We start from the raw sequence: 23,892 nt of genomic DNA, 5'->3' as shown, positions 1-23,892 counted from the left end.
TCAACCACTTTAACCTACATGTGAATATTTTACGCAGGGTGGCTTACTATGTCTCTGTATTCTTGTTTTAGGTCAGATCAGAGAATCCGCTTGATAAGGGTTAAAAAGGTAAGGATTATGACGCTTGTTCCGCTGAAAAACTTGGCTACCTTTTGTATCATTCGTAATAATTTTAACTAGTTTATCTAAAAAACTAGAAAACGTGAATCTGACTCCGGCGCGAAGGGTTCCGTAAAATTAAGTCTGGCGTATGGAAAGCTCATTAAATATTCAATTTATTTTGATATATAAAAAAGTACAGTCAATTTTCAAGCATCTACTGCCATAAATATCGAGCCAAAAAAATCCGAATGGTAAAAGTCAGGTTTGTTGTATGGGAGCTTCGTAAAATATTGTTTTTTGTTAAAGCGACAACGAAAATACATCATGTGAGAAACAGGATAAGTAATCCAATAAAGGCGTTCTATATTTTATGTGAGTTGGAGATAAACCACGTGCTGTTCAAGCTGTGGTTTGAGATCTGGAATGGTAACGATGTCGAGTCCTAACAGTACCTAATAGGTATGAACGTATCTATACTAATATTATAAAGTGGAAAACTTTGTTTTTTTTGGTTGTAATGGATAAACTCAAAAACTACTGGACCCATTTTAAATATTCTTTCACCATTAGAAAGCTATATTATCTGCGAGTAACATAGGCTATATTTTATCTTAGTGCGGGCAGTAGCTCCCACGGGACGCGGGTGAAACCGCGGGAAAACGGCTAGTCGTATATAAAGCAGTTGAGTCAAGACATTTATGCTGGATGCCTAACTGACGAACTTCTTTATGTAAAGGTCAGTTCTTGGCCAGTCATAAGTACCTATTATTGACTTCTTTAATTATTTTCAGTCAATTATGAAACGTCACTGCGTTTAATAATACTCGATTTCACTCTGCATAGGTTCCGTGTAGAATACAAATTATTATTGATGTATCATTCATAATTCATATTAACACTGACATATTTCTCTCTCACCTGTGTGAATATCAATACAAAAGAGTGGGTGTTATGGAATATAATCGCATTGGTAATTAGTTTCCATGAAACTCATTTGCAATCGATCTATTTTTACATTTAGAAGGGAGTAGCAACCATGGGATGAAACTGTTTACCCTAAGAACTGTAGCTCGTGGCCACGCTTCCAATTTGGCGACGTTGCCATACCGTCGCCAAGTGAGTTAGGTTCCATACATTTCAATACTAACTGCTTGGATACGTAGCCGGCGACGACGCAATTGGCGTCCTAATGAGGGACTCTAACAGGTACCTACTTTACCCAATTGTAAATGAGCAACTGTCTGTAGCGATTTTGTAACTTTATTTATTTGCAGAAAATATATTATTTCCACTATATTCTGATTCCTGTTTTAGGGGGGTGAAATGGATACAAGGAAAAAGCATTATAGAGGCGCAGTCGGAAATTATTACGGCTTTTTCCGGTTTTAAGACATAAGCATCATTTTCTCTGCAATATTTTCTTTCGCTGTGAATTGCACAATATAAACAGTAGTGGAATAAATCAAGCAACGCTATTGCTTAATATATATTACAGCATAGGTACTTAATGTCGTTCTACACAAAAATGCCGATTACTTAAATTCGATCAATCCTTTTACTGCCTACTTATATGAAAGATAATTTGTAATCTTATTTTACAGTCTTCGATAAGTTTCTCTGATATTTCTGGTCACGTTCACCGGGAGTCGTGATTTCTGAACGTCTTTTGCAAAGTTCCCTTTACGAATAGGCTTTTTTATTTCTCTTGGCACGACCCAGCGATAACATTTTACTATAAACCTAGATAGGAGTTGTACCCAACTGTTGACCAAAATTAGTGTTTTACTACTTTTTACAGAATATTTGAGTTGAAAAGTACCTACCTCGTTTGTCTGTAAGTTCAAGTTTATGAAAGTAATCAGGTTATCATAACCGCGGGATGAAGATTCATACGATTCCAGGACAGATTTGACATAAAGATGACATATTCTGGTGTACCTAATTAGCTTACTTACCTTTAATTTTTTAATCTTTGCTCAGAGGATCGGAGTGAATGATTGAGGACATAGAAAAAGCGTTATTAAAAAACTGAAATAAACATTCTTCGACATGAGCGGAGGTTACAGCGGACCACGCGCCAGCCAGCAAACTAGCTTCGCTGTTCCCGCGCATAAATTACAGCATCAAGACAACGCAATTAAAACTGAGACAGAAAGCAGAGAACTATTTTCTTTTATTGTCCTCCACAATCTCGAGAAGCCTCATTCAAACTACTGCTTTACTACACTTTGTTAACTTTTTGTTTACTATCTGTAAGTTGGGTGAGTTATAAGTTTGGCTTAACGTCACATAAAGTAAGATCAGCCGAGTGTGAAGTAAGGTGGTTTTAACCATAATTTGTTGTGATCGGCACCGGTAGTTGTTGTTATAATGTTTCATGGATATTTACACGTGTGTCAAGGTTCACATCTTAAGAAGCTGTTACCAGGGAGCCTTTGTGGTACGTAAGTGTTAGTTAAGTCATAGTAATATAGACATTTTAGAATTTAATTCTTACTTCTAATATATTTTATAGTTTACTCAATGTATAATAAATTACATATAGTAAACTTGTGAGGAATAAAAAATAAACATCAAATTCAGCCCGTTCATTCAGTGAGCTTTAAATGATTCCTTTTATGGAAATGTTCACTAAATATCGACTTTAATAATAGTGGAACAAAAATAGAAATCACAAATGACCTTCGACCACAGGGGGTACAAAGTATTAAGCTTCGTTAAACCCTAAAACTCATAAATCTTGTGAAAAGCTTAAACAATTGAAAAAATAACTCACAAACGGCAAACAACAGTCAAGTACCTTTAGGTAAACATTTCAATACAGCATGCGTTCATGACCTTTCATTTGAGCTTGTTAAATCCAACCTTAAAATACGCCTACTCCATTTTGAGAGTAGAATAATAAAACGCAATATGCAAATAACATTCTATACGTAACTTAGATAACAGTCATTGACTGACACTTCTCCTACCTATAAATTACAAACGTGGCCTGAATTTTCGGCACAGTTTATGTCGCTTCAGTGATTTTAGCAGTTATTTCACACCAGTCAACCCTTCCAGTCACGCTGTCGAATGTATTTGTATGTAAAACTTGTATTTGCGTACCGAAATGTCTGTTCAATACAAAATTATTAGCAGTGGAGGTCAGCTACGTGTAAGCAACAGGTTAGGCTGAATTTGTGTCAATATCTGTGTGACAAATTTTATAGACTTATGTAGGGCTACAAGCTAAGTTTCGTGAAAATATACTGAGTAACTATGCTTACTTTGTCTACAGATTATTTTACATATTTACTTATTATATTACAATAATTACAACATCTTTTTTTCTGTCTTTTGTCTGGGTAATGAACAAGAAAACAAAGTTGCGTTTCGTAAAACGCATTTTTTATATAAAAGTTATGCTTACTGTTTCTAATCACCTGTTTACAATTTATTTTATTTTATTTGGGTAACAAATTTATATTTATTAATGGTCGTTGACGTATTTTAAGGTAAAGTCCACAGAATATTGGCAATAAAGGAATCAAATGCTTTGATGTACAATATTGAATTTACTTTAAGGAAGCGGCATTTTCATTTCATTGTATATTAATTGAATCTGCTTGATTTTATTAGTAAACCAAATATCCCAATCCAATATTATATTAATCTCGATTGGCAATTTAATACTTTGTTTGTAATAGACTTCGATTCGACTGGAATTGTGAATAATATGACACCAACTCGTAACAAGTTATATTGAATGTTTGAAAATAAATTAATTATTGTCATTGATGTAGAAATAACTTCTGAAAAAGAAACATGACCTCCTTTACCTATCGAATACTAAGATTATACTAAGAATTATATACACTTGTACTGTATTTCCATCAGTTTTGACTATATTATAATATGATAACCTGTATACTCGTGCTGAATTTTGGTACTAGCTTCCACGAAATTAAACTCTTACTCATACTTAGAATTTTGCAATCTAATCTGTAAAATGTGGTGAAGCTGAAGGGTTTTTTGGAATAAACCTTCATTGTTTGTTTGACGTCCCCTTGACGACCTCGAGGCTAATTAATGCGAGGAGAACAATAATAAAGAGTTATTCGTTTTGGTGGTTAATATGCTCCAATTGCTGTTGTTATTTTCTCTCAAATATTTCCAACATTGAGTCGCTTCATGTATTTAGGTACTAAGTGAATTTTATCTTATAAATAGAGGAAACACAGCTGTTAAAAGCTCCGGCATTTATATTTCAATATAGTACTTTGTAGCCACAGGCTATTTATTTAGGCTTGTTGTATAGGCGACGACAAGGGTTAAACGAAAATTTTAGTTACGAAAAGGTTTTGTAAATAGGTTTCCCTATCACTAATACCTACAAAGCGTCCCGGAACTCAGTTGGTAACCAAATCCATTAAATCCGGCACGATTATTAGGTAGATTTTAATGAAACGCCTAGTTAGGAGCTACCTTATTTTTTTCGAAAAAAAACGAGTTTCGTGCAACGCGCAATAGAGTTAAGCTCTATTTTAATTAAGCGTAACTATGAAAAAGCCTTTGTGCCAAACATCGTTATAATCGGTTTATCGGACAAGCTTTTCAAAGTGAATAAACAGTATTTTTGCTACAGTCTCGTTAACAAGCCTCGTTAACTTTCCACATAGCTAGTTGTTACTTTACCTCTACCCGTTAATGTAAATGTGTTTATAGATTTAACTGTGGTTTACATATCGCCCAAGGTATGATATCTTGGTCCCAAGCTAAGCACAGAACTATCTGTTGAACCCGAAAAATAGTCACAAAGCCATCCAAATGAAAGATTTAGACATGATCTGAATTTTTTACCTTAGAAGACATGAAACCCAGCAAAAATTATGTATTTTGAGAAATGCGCGCGTGTCGTCTGAAATTATAACCTACTTAATTTTGTTGCCGAGCTTACGGATGACATCGCGGCATTTACATATTAATGACGATAATGACCCGGAAACACCGGAGGTTAGAAAATAATATCTAGGTACTTACGTTATCTCAGCTAGAATGATTGATGTGGTAATCTTGTAAGAATGTCTTTCAATAACACTGTAACACTACGTTTCTGTTATATTAATGTTAAGACACGATGAACACACATTTATCGTACATAGTGCTTAGTGCGAGTTTTCGTGAATTTTTTTACGGACTCACATGAGAGCGCGTATTACTTGTAAAAACAAGACAACTTTTGAAATAAGTAGGTACTTGCCACGATAACAATGTATTTGCAATGTAATGCACACTGCAGATTTTCTAGTTGGCCGACAGTTTGATCGGCCGCTTGACAAGTATGGGATTGTATGGTCTTACGTACATAACAACGATCAGGTATTTTGCCGGTATCAGGCCGAAAAATTATTAACAGTGAAATTAACTATCTTCTTTAACAAAGAAACAACAAACACCCATATCGGGCCAACTGTCACATCTGACTTTAGTCTATGGTTTTGTCCACGTTGAGCTGATACACTAAATTGTACTTTTTAAGTAGGCAATAAACTTGCAAAATAAATGGTATCTAAACATATAATTTAAAATAAGATCTATATGTAAAAGCTTACACATAAAGTTATTCTAATTGCCTAGCAGGCTGACTAATCCGTTCAGAAACTTCTCCGTTTGTAACACTCGTATTAGTAAGATACTCACGATTTAACGACACAAATTAACATTTTCTTAGAACTGAAGAGAATGTTACAAACTAGAACGAACTTTTCTTTTGAACGAACGCGTTCACGTTAATACCGATCTTAAGTACTTATATGGTAACCATCTTCCCGCTTAAGTATGTAATAAATTATAATGTAAAATGCAATGAAGAACTACTTAACTGACTCTAGTAATATCTTGGCAAGCCTGCGGTGAAAGAGAGAACTTAATTTATCTAGGTAATTTTTGCACAGAAAAAAGTAGATATTTTTTCATATATTACTTAGAGTTCAGCTCAACACACTTGAAAAACGGAATAAGTAAAATGATTTTATCATATTTTAATCCAAGTTTTTGGGAAAAAAAGTTAGAAGCTTTATGATATAGGTAAGTCTATTCCATCCAACAGCCTTCGTTTCTTGAACAAAGTTCAGGTACTTGAAATACAGTCTTTCTTCAAAAAGTTTCATAAAGTACACAAAATTACACGGATACCATTTTATTCGGAGTACAGTTAGTAGATGTTTACAAGATTTTAAAGCAAGATATTGAATAAAATCACTCAATTTACCTTTCTTAAAAGTTGTTAAAGTTTCGGCAAACTTGAATTTTGATAGGGAAGAAGTGAACGCGAGATTATTGATTAAAAAATTTAAGTGTATTTTCAATTAACTTGAATTTGAAATGGAAAGCACTTTTCCTGTAGCTATCGCATGAATCAATCACTGTGGCTAACCGCAGTCTATTATAATGGGCCATTTAACTTTACGACTCACAACATCTGACTGTGTGTAATTTGAATCGTATAAAACCGGTTAAAGTGTGACCTAAGTGGGTCCTTAAGCACAGACTTTACGATTACAATTTACTCGATCACATTCGATTCTGAAGTCATTCTGGGGACTTAAGATTTATCTTCTTTAGAACAATCCTTTGGAGAGATTATGATGAATAGATGCCGTATTTAATTCAATGTTGACTACCTCCAATCGAAGAGATTTTATTATATTATATTAACGACGTATACCACGTGCCATGGATGCAAAAGGTACTATATTCGTGAGTACCTACCTACACAGTTTGAGAAATATGTAAGGATTTTGGTAAAACCAGTCGTGGTTAAGATAAAAACGACGAGTAAGTACTTGGGAAAGTTTGACATGACTAAATCCTACGCTTTCTCCTCCGAATAATTATTGATAGAGAGAGGTAGGCGATGTAAGCAAACAACCGGCAATCAAGAAAGCATTTTATGAAATTCTAAGTAGGCTTATTAATATCAGATTCTATAAATAGATACCTATCTACTTTGTATGAGGCAATAAAGAAAATCAAACTAACCTTGTTTACGTATCATTCAATTATATCAAAGTTGCTTTTTTAAGTGAGAGTAAATAAAAAGTATTACAACGTAGGTAATGTGCCAGTCAAAATATTCTTTCCTAGAATACATTTCCATCCCGAACATCAGGTGTGCGTAAAATATCATGATTTGTATTTCCATAAACACGTCTTGTGTGGCTGGCTATTCCTATAAATACACCCGATAAAGTGCGATTCACCGGTTTACCTAAGCAATAACAGTATATTTACAAAGAATTTCTTCCGTGGAATCGTAGGTAAATCTCATCTTTATATATGCTTACTCATACCTATCGGTTTTGTTGAATAAATAAAGACAGGTCAGCGAAGCATAGCATTTTTCGTCCAATATAAGAAGTTAAAGCCGCTCAAGCAAGACAACGCGGATTTAAAGTATCTATAAATACATTAAGGTGCCTACATAGAAAATAGGTAGTAAATAAACTTTGAGACTAAATGTAGATATGTTAACAGGATTTAATTCGGGTGCCAAAACATTTAAGGCATTCTCAACAAAGCGTAATTCAATACGAGTTAGTGCTAATTAAAACGTCAATTTCATATTTCGTGAACTTCAAACGATTGACACGAAATAATAATGTTTTAATTACATTTTATTAGAGCGCGCCGTTGTAGATATTCCGTCGGGGCGTTAAGACTAGTCTCATCGGCAGCTAATGATTTTTCAAATTAATTGCCACTCCACAGGTACGAATTAACACGAGTGTATTTACATTATAAAAATAAAAACTCCACGAAAATACAAAAGCAATAAATATTGATTTAGAATGAATATTTGCAACAAATATGCGTAATGTTAGACGTCTGGTAAGTTGAAATTATGAAAATGCTCGGTAGCACACTTAAGAATAAGACAAAATACCGTAACATACCCACTTCTGACAGTATTTGACATATGCCAACCCAGTGTACAAAATTACGAAACTGACATTACAATTGTCATTGTTTTGATTTTACTGAATTTCACGAACTACGGGGAAAGCTGTTCTGAATATTTTTTTTAGCAAAATTGCTTAATGCCTCTACACTTTTCGAAGCTTAACACAAACTTTAATGTGTATGATATTTGAATTGCAAACTACAATTTATTTTGAAGCAAAAGTGTTGTTTTTACGACAAACACGAATTGTAGCAAGCACTCGAAATAAAGTCTTTAAATAAATATCATCTGTGAATAGAGTATTTTCATTAAAAAAATACATTAACGCCAAAACTCGTAAATAAGTGCTAGGTTTTATAGAAATAGGCTTTTAGATTCTTGTACATGTAAAATCAATTAAATCTATTGTATTTTATTTATTGTTATTCATCTTTTAGCACAATGTAGACACTATAGTATGTGGATACGAGAGATACGTACGGTGTTTCTATAAGGCAGGATTACAGAATTAGTTGATAACCAAATAATTCGATGATCCAGTCTGAGCTTTGTTTTTTATGTATCGTTCGATAAAACAAGTAAGCAGACATTATTGTTATATTTATATCTTAATTTAATAATTTAAAATTATCAATGTAGTCTTTTAAGAAAAGAATTTCTTTTAAAAATAGCTGTATCCCTTTATTTAGTTAGCTTTATACAATGTTCTTCTATCAGAATATGATGTATAAAGCCTATTCACCTATTCATTTTCCAGTCAATATTAAAATTGACAGGTTTCTTACAAGAAATCTCATTTAAACACGGTTTATAATAACACGTAAAGTGTTATTCACCTTAAGAAATTCTAATATTTTTAAAAACCAATCATGATCAATCTTGTCATTGAAATTCTAACAAAATGAATGCACTTCGTATCTTAGGATAATGCTTGTCCCTAAAGTGCTTCATATTATTATAAAAAAGTTTTATGCAGTAACTTTACTTTGTGAAGTACATATACCATTACTTAAGAAATATTTATAAAATAAAATTCGATTATGAATAAAAAAATAACATTTAGGCACTGGTACGGCTCATGCGCTTTCGTGAGAACCTCTCAATACGTTAACACTTTTACGAATTTCATGCACCACATATTTACTTAACAGTTACATTAAACACAATTTCAAACCAATATTCAAGTAACATCGAAATACTTTGGCATTTATTTAAAAGTCCATAACATATTGACCTAATTCCGTCGCTTACCTGATTTTATGTAGTGGCTCTGTCCTTTCCGTTCCCGAAAACTCGACAAGAGTTACAAAATATTACCTACCTACATTATACAATAGCGAATGTATGAGTTTTAAATGCTACCTTCATTATGGGACTCGGAAATTGTATCAGGACAATTTCCGGATGTTTAACATATACAAGTATATAAATAAATAGCCCGCGGGATAACCTTTTTGGGTGTAAATAAGCCTTATTAAACGTAGCATATTTTCTGATCTTACATTTGCATCCGTTTTTGTCCCCGAAGAATTGGCAACTGTCCAATATCTAGGTCCTACAAGACTACGACCATTAGTCACGGTCGGACATAATCAGCGTCATCAATAAAAGCCTAGCCTGAAGCTTGCATGTTCCGACAAATTATTCCTGGTTCTACACTGCAGCCACCTCAGGGCATAGCCTCGTTCGGCTTATCTCGACTTTAAGCTAAGTAAGGTATGAGAACCAACCCTTTTTCGAGTCCATTTGTATAGAGAATACTCTATGCATTGATTTGCATAAATACAATTTTGTAAAAGAGGACTACCTTATTAGCATTTATCTTTTATACCTTTAGAGGCTTTTTGTATTGTTCCAAAGAGTTGGTTTAATTAAAAATTCATGTTATAAATGCTGGAACTACGAATATTCTGAAATCCGACACATACTTAGCAAGTTTCAATGTAAAACTTTACGTATCGTGCATTTGAATGTAAGGAGGGTCAAAGGGTTCGTGTCGTAGGAATTTTCAGACAATGTATAGACATTTATACACATGTATATGAAAATACCGAGCAGTTTTGATTGAATATTGGTACCATTACTCAAACTCACGTCCTACGCCCGAGAGTGAAAACTTTTCTTCTTTACTTACGAGAACATTATCTGCACACTCGCAAATAAAACTTCTTGTTTTTGTTTACTCATGCAAAAAGTTTGTTTACTCAGTCTAAATTGATTGAATAGGGCTTAGTTGCTTAATAAGAATAAAATACCTCCTGCCAAAGGTGATTACACTCGTATTTCGCAGTTCAATGATTTGCGAAGAAAAACAACTTCACCAATATTATAAATGCAAAATTCGTTTGGTTGTTATTATGTTACGCGTTCTCTTGTAAATCATTTATAGCTGAATAAATTTAGATGGAATACAATTTAATGAATTTGCTATGAAGATAAAATGAAACTTAAAGAAGGGGAATTTAATCAGGGTTCTAGTATATAACGAATTCCCTTAGGATCAAACGGTTGGTAAAACAAAATTATCTTTTACAAAGACATATAGGAATTTTAAGGGTCTTTTGGACCTATGCAAATACATAGAATTTTACAAAAGCCGTATTTCTATTCAGCAGTTAAATAAGCGGCAAGTATTTGTTTGAATGTAAAGCTACGAACTAATGAAATAATGTGTAATTCGTGGTATTTATTATTATACAAAGGGAATGGCTGCCTAGTTTGTGATCCTAAATCAAGAATGAATGCGAGGAAAGTCGTAAAGATCTCCGTACATGAATAGTCACTTTACTTAATATGCTTGGAACTGTATTGTTTACGAATAAACATAACTTAAGTGTTTGCGTTTCACAAACTTGTGTGCTTTTCAAGGAAATTGTTCCGCAATTAATCTAAGCTTTCTTGTACCATGTTGGCTTGTCATGTAGCGTTGCCAATCAGCGTAACAAAGCCATCGAATATCTGCACACATTGCTTTGGTAGGTACCTACCTATTATAATTTATTGGAGTTTTTTTATAATAAAATTTTAATAAAAGAAAGCAATCAGTCTACATCCATTCTTATTTTTAGTTAATTTACTTAGCGTCAATATTTAAGTAACTTTTTTACATTAGTTTGAGTCTTATAAGAAATTTTCGTGCAGACTTTTTTTATCGACTTCGTAAAGTAAATAACCAGCCATTTCATTTAGAGTAAAATCGATCAGGTACTTAGTTCATTAGCGCTACGACAAACGGCCCCAGTACTACGCCGTAGTAAATGTCGTAGTCAAGTGGTGTGTAGCCACACCAACCGACTACGGCATTTAATTTAAATTCGATAGTGCCGACCTTTCGGAGACTTTCAAATACAAACACTAAGTTCGTCAATACTTGGCACATTATTTCAATAGTTTTAGTACCAAAGTAGTTTGTTTCTATTCAAAAGGATCTCGTTGCTGAATGAAGCACCCACTCTCGGAATTCGACTGAAAATGCTTTTCTAACTATGTCGGAGAACGTATACCATTGAGGCAGTGAAACCTCGATACCCGATTAAAGTTTAACATTGCAACTATTGCCTATTTCTTGATATAGACTTCTGATACCTGGATCGACTATTTAAGCTCGACAAAAGACAGCCGAGACCAAAGGCTTAAAATGATTTCAGAGTCGCGTTGAAACAGACGTTCCCCATCTAGGGGTTGACAGCGAAAATTGTAACTTAACCTTGATTGATGGACCCAACACGCTGTTAATGAGCGAAGTGCACAAGGAAATAAAGCAGTCAGTATTTATACATTGACAAAATTGAACAGCTACGCATAAATTACAAAGGAAGTTTTAGGGTGCGTCTACACGGTGCATGTAGCTGGAGTAAGTCAACATGGGCAAGTGACAATTGACAAGTGAAAAGAGCACGCGGGTGGGTATATGCGCGAGTAGCAGAACCAGAACGTTTTTAAAAAGCATTTAACCTGTGCATGTGCCTCAACATGCGCAAGCTACTTGCACCGTGTAGATGCACCCTTAATAACACCAGGTTCAGTGCTACAATAAGAAAACAAAACTTGTTAGATCACTAACAAGCGTAAATCAAAATATAAACAACAAAATTTCTAAAACACAATAATTAATAATTGAAAGTGAAAACTTTAACGAACTATCGAGGTTCAAGGTCAGGTAAGGTATATGCTATGAATCTTTTAGTGTCGAATGGATCAAATTATAGAAGACGGAGTACAAATTCTGTTGCTAAGTATTTTCTTTCTAAGATCAAGAATATTTTAAACAGCAATGAGCTGCGTTTTCTTTTTTCCTGAACTAACTAAATCAAAGTCTTGTTTTTTACCAAATATGCCATTTACTCCGATGGAACAAAAGAAGTCGAAGGCTTCGTATAAACAACATTAAAATGTAATATCACTGTTTATCGGCGATGCTATCGTACGTAACGTAAGTACGCAGCGATTTAATCCTCCTTGTTCCAAAAGTGAATTTATTTCTTTTGCATTGGAGGTATTTTAATATTAATTCTTCTTTGTTTACTTCTTTGTTATTTTTCTGCATTTTTGGAGAAAATGTTTTGGGTCTTCATTGTTATTGTTTCTTTTGTTTCCTTCCTCAGTGATAAGAAATACCTCCTCTGTGCTTATTTATTTAATTTCGTCAAAATTGCATTGTCTATAGGTACACGTAGTCACGATAATATCCATAGTTTTATTTACATTGATTGGAATCAAATATATAAGATTAAGAGGAGTTACAGGCTTCATTATGAAACCAAAACTTCAATTCAAGGACCAATACCCGAGGTTTTAATAATTCAATATTCCAATATTAACTTGCTTTAATTTACCGCTATTGCGTGAGTATTTCGTACGAATCAAGAAGCCACGAGTTTTTCGATTTGTGGATATCTATTATTTGTGCGTATCGCTGCCGGCCTTTACATCATCAGAAATTCCGGCACGGAATTCTCGATGAAGTCCGGTTTCGGAAGCGCGAAATATATTTGATATAGGTAACTAAAAAAAAAGCGCATCGGTTCTGTACCTAGCGTATTTTTCGGCTTATGTCTTTTTCAAATCTAGAATTGCCCCCAGAAATTATTCATGTCTGGGAGAAAATACTGCACGGTTTTCTAGTGCATTTTTAAACATAATGCACCTGGTAACTGAACAAACCGGGAAGACCAAACGTGCACAGACTACTTAGCACGGATCACGAATATATTTCGAAGCTAATATCGTATGCTGTTCGGCAAAACAGGATCAAAAAGCACTCGAACGTATCGATCTTAAAATTATTTTATTGAAGGCAGTTCTTATGCCTTTCATGAGGTTCCACGAATATATACTGTTTACATAATATGAATTTCAAAGATATGAAATGGAAAAATCAGCACACATTTCTTGGTATCGGCACGATTTTCCTGTTTGCTTGTTTACTCTTTTGTACAAGACGTGGTTAGGGAATATGTCACCAGGTTTCCTTCACAACTATGTGATTCGAACCGTGAAGAAAAAACATGATTTCTAGGGGCAGGTAGGTACTTATTAGGAAAATTGGTAACGGTATCTAAATGTCGTTTACTTAGGTACCTATATTATAAAACCAGGCTTTCATTTTACATAATATAAGGAAACATATGTACTTATCTCCGCTCAAGTATACCTACACTGCAAACTAAACAGTTGGCCGACAGTCATCGTTGGCAAACATTTTTTTTTAAGAAAACCTTTAATCCAATCAAACTCAGTCGGTCTGGCTAATTATCTGACTATAGTAATATGCGTTCTAATATCCATCTCCATACTGATTTATGAGACCTCAACAAACTATCGGCCGACTAAAAGTTTTCAGTGCGCGGAAGCTCTTAGTTTAATACGGTAAAGTTTGTAACGATATGTCAGGAGACAACCTGTTTGACACAAGCTTACCGAAACTATGTTTCAAGAGCGGTCATATTTTGACGGGGAAAATTGGGATGGTCTAACTAAAATAGCCGTTGTTTCCTGATCTATGTAAAATCTGGGACTTTACCTGTCATTGAGTAGCTTTTCCTCTTACAAGGTTTGATGATATTTTAGGCTATTCGGTTTTTCATCTTTCGTTTAGAAGTAATTTCATTACGCCTATCTATAGATATATTTGTCAATTTTTTACTCCATGTAACTCACATATTATGTAAAACCATCTCGTATACTACTAACCGAAATAAAGAAATATTCAAAAGTTAAAAACGAGACAATATTTTACCCACAAACCATCCGTTTGAGAGAACACAAAATGTCAGAGTCGACACTCGACAGCTTTTCTGGGCTGGAAAAGCGTATGGGGGTATGAATCAGCCGAAAATGACAGACTACACATGTGGCAACTAGGATTACTAACTAAGGCTTCAAATTTAGAACGGAGCGGAGCGTTCATCGGGGCGAACATCTGAGCGTTCAGCGGGGCGTTTGAGCTTGCGTACAGTCGAGTGTACTTTCACGCAACTATGGTAACTAGTTTTCGTTTGAGCGCTGCTTGGCGACTGTCGCTCCCTCTGGCAACTGTCATTAAAGTTATTGCATGAGCACTACATAAGTGTTATATTATCTTTAGCGTGAAAACATGTAGCCTCCTTATTTCCCTCGTACAATTTTCAGTACGCTTCAATTGTGTCAAGATAGGCAATTTATAGCAATCTTGAGTTTTGGCAAAAAATAACCCTTTTTACACAGTACATAAATCCACAAAATTTGTTCATTTAAGACATATGTATTTCTGCACCATATTTTATTATAAAGAAATTTAGGTATCTCCTCTTGATTGATGACAGAGTTAATCACAAAAATATACAATACTAGCTTCTGCCAGCGACTTCGTCCGCGTTAGAGTCGGACTTTGTGCAAAGAGAGGAAGAAATAATAAACACCAGCCCCTCCAATTATCTAAATCTATGCGTACTTACTGCTACATTAAGTAATAAAATGTAAACTATTAATAATTTGTAATTTGAACGAATATTTAAACACTAAAATAACTAATAGGTACCAACCTATTTTATAAAATAACAACAAAAGAAAGTTAAAAATAAATTATTTAAAATCTAAAAGTCGCGCAATAAGGTTGAACACTCTGAACGTCTATTCTAAAATAACTAATAGGTACCAACCTATTTTATAAAATAACAACAAAAGAAAGTTAAAAATAATTATTTAAAATCTAAAAGTCGCGCAATAAGGTTGAACACTCTGAACGTCTATTCGCATCAATCGCACCAACAGCCAAATATTGTATGAAGCTCGCGCAGCCACCGCGCCGCGAGTCGCGTCGAGCGCGCCGACCGTTGCACAAAAATGATCCTTAGGCCGCTGCCTGGAATTTTGCGGGCAGCGGGGCGGCAGCGGCGGCGGCGCGGGAGCGGCAGGATCTTACGCGTATAATCAAATGGACCGGCCCTCGAATACAGCGGCGCGGGAAGCGGGCAACGAGCGGTGAGCTCTAGTCAAACGGTGACCGCCCGCGCCGCCGCCGCTGCCGCCCCGCTGCCCGCAAAATTCGAGGCAGCGGCCTTATAGATTCAGTATTCACGCGCGATGGCTTATTACCGTTTTTCATGTATAACTTTGGTGTTTCTTTACCGATTTAAATCATTCTTTTTTTAATGAATAGGTAATACTGTTAACTATTTTTAATTAGTGTGAGTGAGAGTATTATTAACGAAATAGTAGACAAATATAATCAGAAAGCTCCGAACTGCTAAGCTACCGAGAGTTTTACGTGTTATTGTGAGTCAACCATAAAAGATAGACATATGCTGCCATGGGATATTTTTTACATAATTTTATGAAGAACATTTCCGTCGTACATGGTTTCTGTGTAGCTGTAACCAATAGGGCTGCACACGCGACGAAATCTTAAAAAATGGAGTAACTTCTCCCGTTTTCCCAACATTTACCTTCACTGCTCTGCTCCTATTGATCGTAGCGTGATGAAAAGTATCCTATAACCTGCCCAGGAGTATGAAGAATCATTGTGCCAAGTTTCGTTGAAATCCGTCAAGTAGTTTTTGTTTCCATAACGAACATACAGACAGACAGACAGACAAAAATTTTACTGATTGCATTTTTGGCATCAGTGTCGATCACTAATCACCCCCTAATAGTTATTTTGGAAATATATTCAATGTACAGAATTGACCTCTCTACAGATTTATTATAAGTATAGATGTACTCGACAGTACCTCACACTTTATTGTCCTTCTAATCATTTCTGCAATACAAGCCGTTTGTATCCAGAGCACAAATCTTTAGAAATAATGTATCTCGATATTCATGGAATTAATTGTCTTAAGTGCTAAATGCTAACGTGCTCCTTAAGTTTCACCAAACTCTTTCACTTAAGAATAAATCTTCACGATTTAAAGAACCAACTTTTAAATAAAAATCTATTCTTTTAGAGGCGAACCTAATTAATAGTTCGGAGTGGTTTCGAAGTATATCGAACTCGTTTATTAGTCTCAAGGCCCATTAAACGGCTTAACTTAGTTCAAGTAGGTACGAAGGTAAGTTGTATATTTTAAAAAGTAATCACAGATAAGTCGTTGAGAAAGCCGGGGGAATACTTTCCAAGGATGGGTTCTTAAAGATATTTAGATAAGATACTTAGTTATCTTAAACGGATTCCAGAATGGGTTACATAATTGAAAGAAGTAGGCCACTTACCTACATATCCTACCCAAAAAAATATCCAAAATAGTATGTAAAACACAATAATACATAACAATAATAACACTGACAAAAATAGAACATGGAATATCACTATAAAAACAAATATTTATTTGGAAACAACATCTGAATTAAATTCATAAATCGCTTACGTTCATATTACAATTACGAGTACTTTTCAGATTCCAAAATAAAACAAAGGAAATATATTTTGTGTCAAGGCCATAGAGTAATTATATTATTTCGTAAACAAAGGACATAGTGATGGATATATTATGCCTTCGAAAACGGCAGCAATTTACGTCAATTTTATTAAACTGAGTGACGATTACTTTTCGCTCCACATACTTGACGTTTTGATGGATTGAAGACATCCTCTCGCCTATCATTAAACTTTGAACATAAGAACTCCGCTAATCTACCGTCGTTTACATTTAATTCGGGCTGTCAAGCACCGTACTTCCAAGTGTTAAACCAATCTCTTAGCTATTCTATAAAACTTTGTGACAAAAGATTTTTCAATTACCACAAATTCTACTTACATTATGGAGTGTTACCGTTACACCATAATAATTATTAAAGGTTGATAAATGATATCATTATTCATCCTTTGTAGATCTATTTCCCCCCTCTTTTATACTGAAATAATGGTTTTGAAAAGGTCACAATCATTAAAAGTTTGGAGGGTCATCATTCATCAGTTTTAACGCCCCGTCAAGATTTGTTAACAGACACTCCGATTGTGTTGTTTGCGTCAATCATATTCACTGATTGCGTTTGTATAGAGCCACCGAGCAATCTGTTCCTGCTGGCTTTGATGAGTCTAAAAAAGGCAATAAATCATGACAGCTGTAGAAGTGCTCGGTTGGTTATTAAATAAAATACAAGTCGCCAACATTACAATAAAAATTATTTCACAAAGTTAACATCATCATCTCCCGAGCCTTTTTCCCAACTATCTTGGGGTCCCAGTCTAACCGGATTCAGCTGAGTACCAGAGCTTTACAAGGAGCGACTGCCTATCTGACCTCCTCAACCCAGTTACCCGGTACCCCTTGGTTAGACTGGCGTCAGACTCACTGGCTTCTGACTACCCGTAACGACTGCCAAGGATGTTCAACGATAGTCGGGACATACAGTTTAACGTGACATCCGAAACACAGTCATTGGTGTCCAAGATATACTTAGAAAGTATATACAAACTTAGAAAAATAAAACTCGATATTTATGCTACTAGATAAGAAAAATATCCACTTAATCTATCTAGTAACGACATGGTAATCGTATTTTATCCTAGATCGACAGCGGCTACGCAAAAAAATGACGCGCGAATGTATCGCGGTTCACGTCAAAACAAATCCTTTTTCTCTAATCATGATCTAAACTAATATATCTAATGGACTTAGTAGGTGCCAACTATTGTGTCAAATTTGTAAAGTAGACGGAGGAGATGAGATTCAAGAATTCTCAATCTTACCAAGAAGAGTGTCAGAAGAATGGAATTACTTTACTCCGTCCACATAACAAATATATATTTTAAAGTATAATTTAACAATACATGGTCTTCCTGTTTTTATAGAGATTCAGGCCTGTTACATTGTACTGGACCCCTTTTAATAAAATAGGTTACATCAAAAGCTACGTAACTCCCGAAAGTTTCCACTTTCCAACTTTAAAAAAAAAAAGGGTTGGCATTCGGCTCGCATCAAACGATCCCTCCCCATCCATGTTTGCCCGGAAATTGACGAACTCCTCAACTAAACAAAAATATACAATTTCTTAGTATTTCTAAAATACCTTGGACTATAATAATGCTTTAGAATTTGGTTATTAAAGGACACCTAAAATTAACTCCAAAGTGATCGCAGATATTTGTTTAAATAGAGGTCTAGTCTTCAGAGGTTTAGAATAAACATACTACTGTGCATCCCCTTTTGCTTTATAAAATGAGTAATGAACATATTATTTATTTATGTGATTATATATATAAAGTATTATTTATGTGAGGTAACTTCACAGCTGACAGTACATTACATTAAATCATCATACAAAACATTACGCCAGTTATGAAGTACACTAATATAACAATAATGATAATTTGTCGAAAGAGTGGCGGATAACAGGCAATGCACTATTATTATTTGTTGTGTAAATGAGTGTGTGTATTTGTGTTGTGTAGGTAGGTGTTGTGATGTGTGAATGTTGATGTTCATCTAGCTGTCTGGCTCTAATGGTGCGACTGAGTCAGTATTGTGATGATATCTTTTTTAAAACGGTTTCGTGTGGAATTAAAGGGGTCAAGTGTTAAGAACTTTTCGTTGTATAATGCAGGAAGGCGCAGAAAGGGCGACATCTTCATGTAATTAGTGGAGGCCGAAGGAACCGCTAACAGAGTGGTGTGTCTAGTACGTTTGAGAGGGACGTTGAATATAATTTTGTGAAGTAATTGAGGGCAGTCAAATTTATTATTGAGTAGGTCATATAATAACAACATGTCATTAATCTGCCGTCTCTCTTCCAAAGTATTAATTTTGTGGTAACGACAGATTATTATGATTTATTTTTCAAACGTCGTCACTTATGTACTAATATGTTGACTCGTTAAGCTTAATCATTCCTCCCGCGATATGAAATATGGACATCATTCGATAGACCACATTATGGGAAAATATTTTTCCTTATCTCCCACGTGTCGGAAAAACACCAAATCAAATAGTTTATTGTTAAGATATCCGTAAAACCCAGTAACATATTTCTCAGTAACATATTTCTCATTGGAGGTAGGATATAAATTATGTAACTAACGTACTACTGCCTTGGGGTACAAACCATCCGTAGCTCCTTGACAAGCCACGTGAAATTGACCAATAAATTGTTTTTCTTTAGCCCGGCCCCTATATTTGATATCGGTATATCAAAATACAACGAGTTCTTCAGCTCGAAGCAGCAAATGGCTAAATGGACAGTGACGTTTTATAAACAAATCCTTTAGGTAGTAATTTTACAGGCAAGCATTAATGAATGGAAAGCTCCAAAAAGAAAGTACATAATACTAAATAGTAAACGTTATGGCTGTAACATGATAAGTACATAAGTTGTTAACTACTAACCTACTACAAAATTTCATCCCAGCATTCTATTTTAGATGCGACGCGAACAGGGTCTAAGTTAGGTAAGTATAGCAGATTCAACTACATATAAAATGAAATGAAAAAAGTTAGCGGGAACTGCAGAGTGCGCCCGAGTGTTTGAATATAACTGCTCGGCCGAGTTGAGAGTGTGTGCACTTTGACTTGTGAAGTAACTTAGGCCTCTTGAGACTGCACTCTCAATACCTCGTTCTATTATACCCGCGGCGAACAAATACACTCCAGTCGCTATTCTTTTGTGTCAAAGATAATGCTAAGTAGCTATTTTGTTTGAAATGTCAGTTGGGTATGTTGGTACTTATGCCCACACGATAGTCTAAGCTTATGCGCTGAATTATTATCATTATAAATAAATATGTACCTATCTTATTGCGTGCAGACGTATTGAACTTGAAAATCCTCTTTATAACCTTAAGTCCAGATACGAAGGTCTTAACTTCCCTCGCTTAAATTAGGAAGAGTTATATCTCACTCGACACTAGACTTAAGAAAATCTTGAAAACTAACCTTGACAACTTAAAAAAAACCTATGCAAGGTGACTCTTTTAATTAAACTTCAAAACAACAACACAAGGTTTTTTTTTTAATAAAAAGCAATATTTGAAAAGTTAACAAGTTTAGCAAGTTTCAACGATATCTAATTAGCTTTATAATGCGTTTACTTCTGTCAAAGCATAGCTTAAATAGTTTAAATAATGGATAAACTTTCACATAACTTTTAACTCAAATGTCAGTGCCTTCAAATCCTTAATTGGGATAGTTTGTAGTCGCATTGCTAAGATTAAAATGTCGGTTTCCTTTCTCTGCCAATTTCCTTTCTATTCATAAAAAGTCACTTCTCCAAAGTGATCTCATTTCAAAAAAATCCTTTGATTGGCATTATACTCCAACGAACAAGCTAATTTACAAAATTAAACCTTATTCTTTTAAAAAATTAAGTTCACACATAGCTTCTGCCTTTTTATGTTTTGTTCGTATTTTGATATCTTAAATTAAACAATATTTAGACACTAAATAAGTGAACAACCAACCTTCAAAATATAGGTATTGTTAATTATTGATCACTTATAAATAACAATACCAGAGATTATTGTATTTCTCGCACTTGAAAATTCGCGGAACCTTACCTTGGGAAACTCTACAAAATCAAATCTGGAACATTGTCAACACACGGAAACTTGTTCGTAAACATGACTGTGATGTACGACTGAAGTTGTTCTGCTATTGTGATTTAATTTATCTTATTCCTAAATTATAATCTGTAAAACTTATATCAGAACCTACAAAGGCAATCAATCTTTGGTGAAAGTCATTTTATAAACTGACCTCGTCTTAATCAAAGTCTTATTATATAAACGTATAGGTTCTTTCGATCGAAACAATCTAAAATATGGCGCTCAAACAAAATGAATATTTTTGGATTAACGTTTTGGTTGAACCCTAAAACAAAGTTCACAGTGGGCAATAAGAATTATACTACCTGAAAACATTCTGTGGAATGAAAATAGAAAATCAGTGTGGGTGCGCTTTCCGAAATAATCCACCACTAAGGTCGCATTTTAATCAATTTTATTTTATTAGCTTTACCATTTTTTTGGCCGTCTGAGCGTCTTTCATTTTAATATTATCATTTCTTTTGAATGTTTCTAAGACACCCACTCAATACATCTCTAGTCGACAACACATTGTGTAGCTCAGCTGTGCCGAGAAATAGTACGAATGTAATCGATTTAAGCATAAACCTAGCTGGGAAAGTATTACACAAGTGACGTTCATTTTTCCACAATGGAATATCTCGGGCATTGTGTCAATTACTTTTCCGTCGGGGACCAGACACAATATTTATTGCCAAGTCTGCCAACTGCGGTTAGATAATAGTATCTAATACGACACTAATAAAGTTTTCTTGAGCGTGATGTCACTGCTGCTGGCAATTTGAGACGGAGATAAGTTGAGACAAAACTGTTAGTGTCATCTTATCTATTCATTTTGTTTGAAAATAAAATGGAAACTGTGATATTAAATGGAAAATTTCTTGTTTACCCACTTAACCTTTATTTGGCACAAATGATTGTGATGAACTAATGACTATACTTTAACAAGCAAGGCGAGGCTAAAATTCAATTGGTAAGACGTTTCCCGGAAAAAATACAGGATAAAACTCTGATTACTTATTATGTCACTCAATCCGTGTCTGCGAGGAGGGAATTCAGCTAAATGGAGGGTTACATGTGATAATTATACCGTATGTACCTATATTACGTGGGTGACGTGACGTGATGTATGTATTTTTACGCCAGATTTTTTTTCAAAAGTTGCTCTGCCCGAGAGAGAACGTGACCAATTATGTGCCAGCTCGGACGCACAGAATTTTTTCACGAAAAATAAAATAAGACTGATGCCTCGATTTTAGAACTTTAATCTTCGAACGTGTGTTCGAAAATAAAATGTTTCTTTGATTTCAAATGTATTTTGGACGTTTGCAGGAAATTAAAGCTACATTTATGAATAGAAACGAATAATGTGAAATGCTGTTATTTGTGAGAATCGTGTTATTATGTGCTTTCACAATTTTTGGTAACATTTTGATATGTCAAGAATGGCTTCACAAACGTATTACAAGGTGTGAACGTACGGTGTTATCCACTTTAAGCAGTCAATTAGTGTGCATACAAATGTGAATATTAAAAAGTAACGGTTTTATAAACTTTATTAAACAAGTGTCATTTAAATTACGTTGTTTTTTTTTATGATAGCTTGATTATTATAAAAAAATATAACTGAATGCCACTAATCAGTTTCCGTCTTAACACAAAAACTTTTAAACGTCAGTTTATGCCTTGTCTAAAAAAATGTCAAATTATGACGTTGACATATGGTTCATTTTGCAGCCAAAATTTTATTAGTAAGGCCCTTTAAGTTTAAGGTTAAGCCCGCCTGTACTGTGTTTAACTTGAGTTATTACTTCTCATTAACCCTGTAAACTACAGATTAATTATTATAATAACCGCCATTAATGCTGTCCTGAACTCAAACACAGGTATTGATGTGTTTGTGGATGATAACTTCAGAAATTTGAATTTTTGTAAGAAGTAAAAATATTAGTTATAGGTAAGTTTAGTAGTGCTTTGGGTTTAGCTGTTCTATTTAAATAAATAGTACTTCAACATTTACGTTTAAGTTGTTGATATACATACATTTTATATCATCAAATTTTAAACGATTTTCCTATAAAGTTAATTTGATTGCGTCCTCATCTCCATCGAAAATATCGATGATTAAAAATTCGAGAGCCTATCTCCCCTTTTTATGGGGCTGACTTTCCCGAAACACTCGAGATTGGTATGCGAAACATCAATTTAATCATTCCAGGTGTTAATAATGTATATTATCGTGCTGATATAAAGAATTCAGAGTTATTACATGAACAGTAATTGGTGTAACGAGAACTGTGTTGGTACTGGTATATTAATCAAACACATTATTAATGTGTACGGTGTACGGAGGCTGTGTAATGGTAAATGTACGATGGAATCATACATTTGTATTACATTTGGGAATCATTTGTAATTGTGTGCATTTTACATGAACGTGATCAAAAGGGTAATCTTAATAAAACTAGATTAAACTTACTAAAATGATAATGCAAGTATAAATGTCTGCAATAAAGTTTAGCACAAAAATTACGTGCTGTGAAATCACTCTGATGATAAGTAAAGAAAGCGTTAATAGTTAGATAAATCTTACACTTTTCCCCTTTTTATTCATAGATCAGGAAATCCCTACAGGCTTACAAAGGTTGGCGAAGCTCAAATCTATACAAACTGTGCATGATAATGTATGTAGATTCAACAAGGAAGTCGAATACTTACATATATTTATTGTATGTTTGAGACTCGTGTATGAAATATCATTGAAACCCAAACAACAATAACCAAACTTTACGGAATATTAAATATAAAATAACTTACCCATGTTATTGTACGATTGAATAACTAATAG

This window comes from Helicoverpa armigera, chromosome 6, assembly GCF_030705265.1.
Source record: "Helicoverpa armigera isolate CAAS_96S chromosome 6, ASM3070526v1, whole genome shotgun sequence".
NCBI classification, from domain to species: Eukaryota; Metazoa; Arthropoda; class Insecta; order Lepidoptera; family Noctuidae; genus Helicoverpa; species Helicoverpa armigera.
This window is presented reverse-complemented; position numbering follows the sequence as displayed.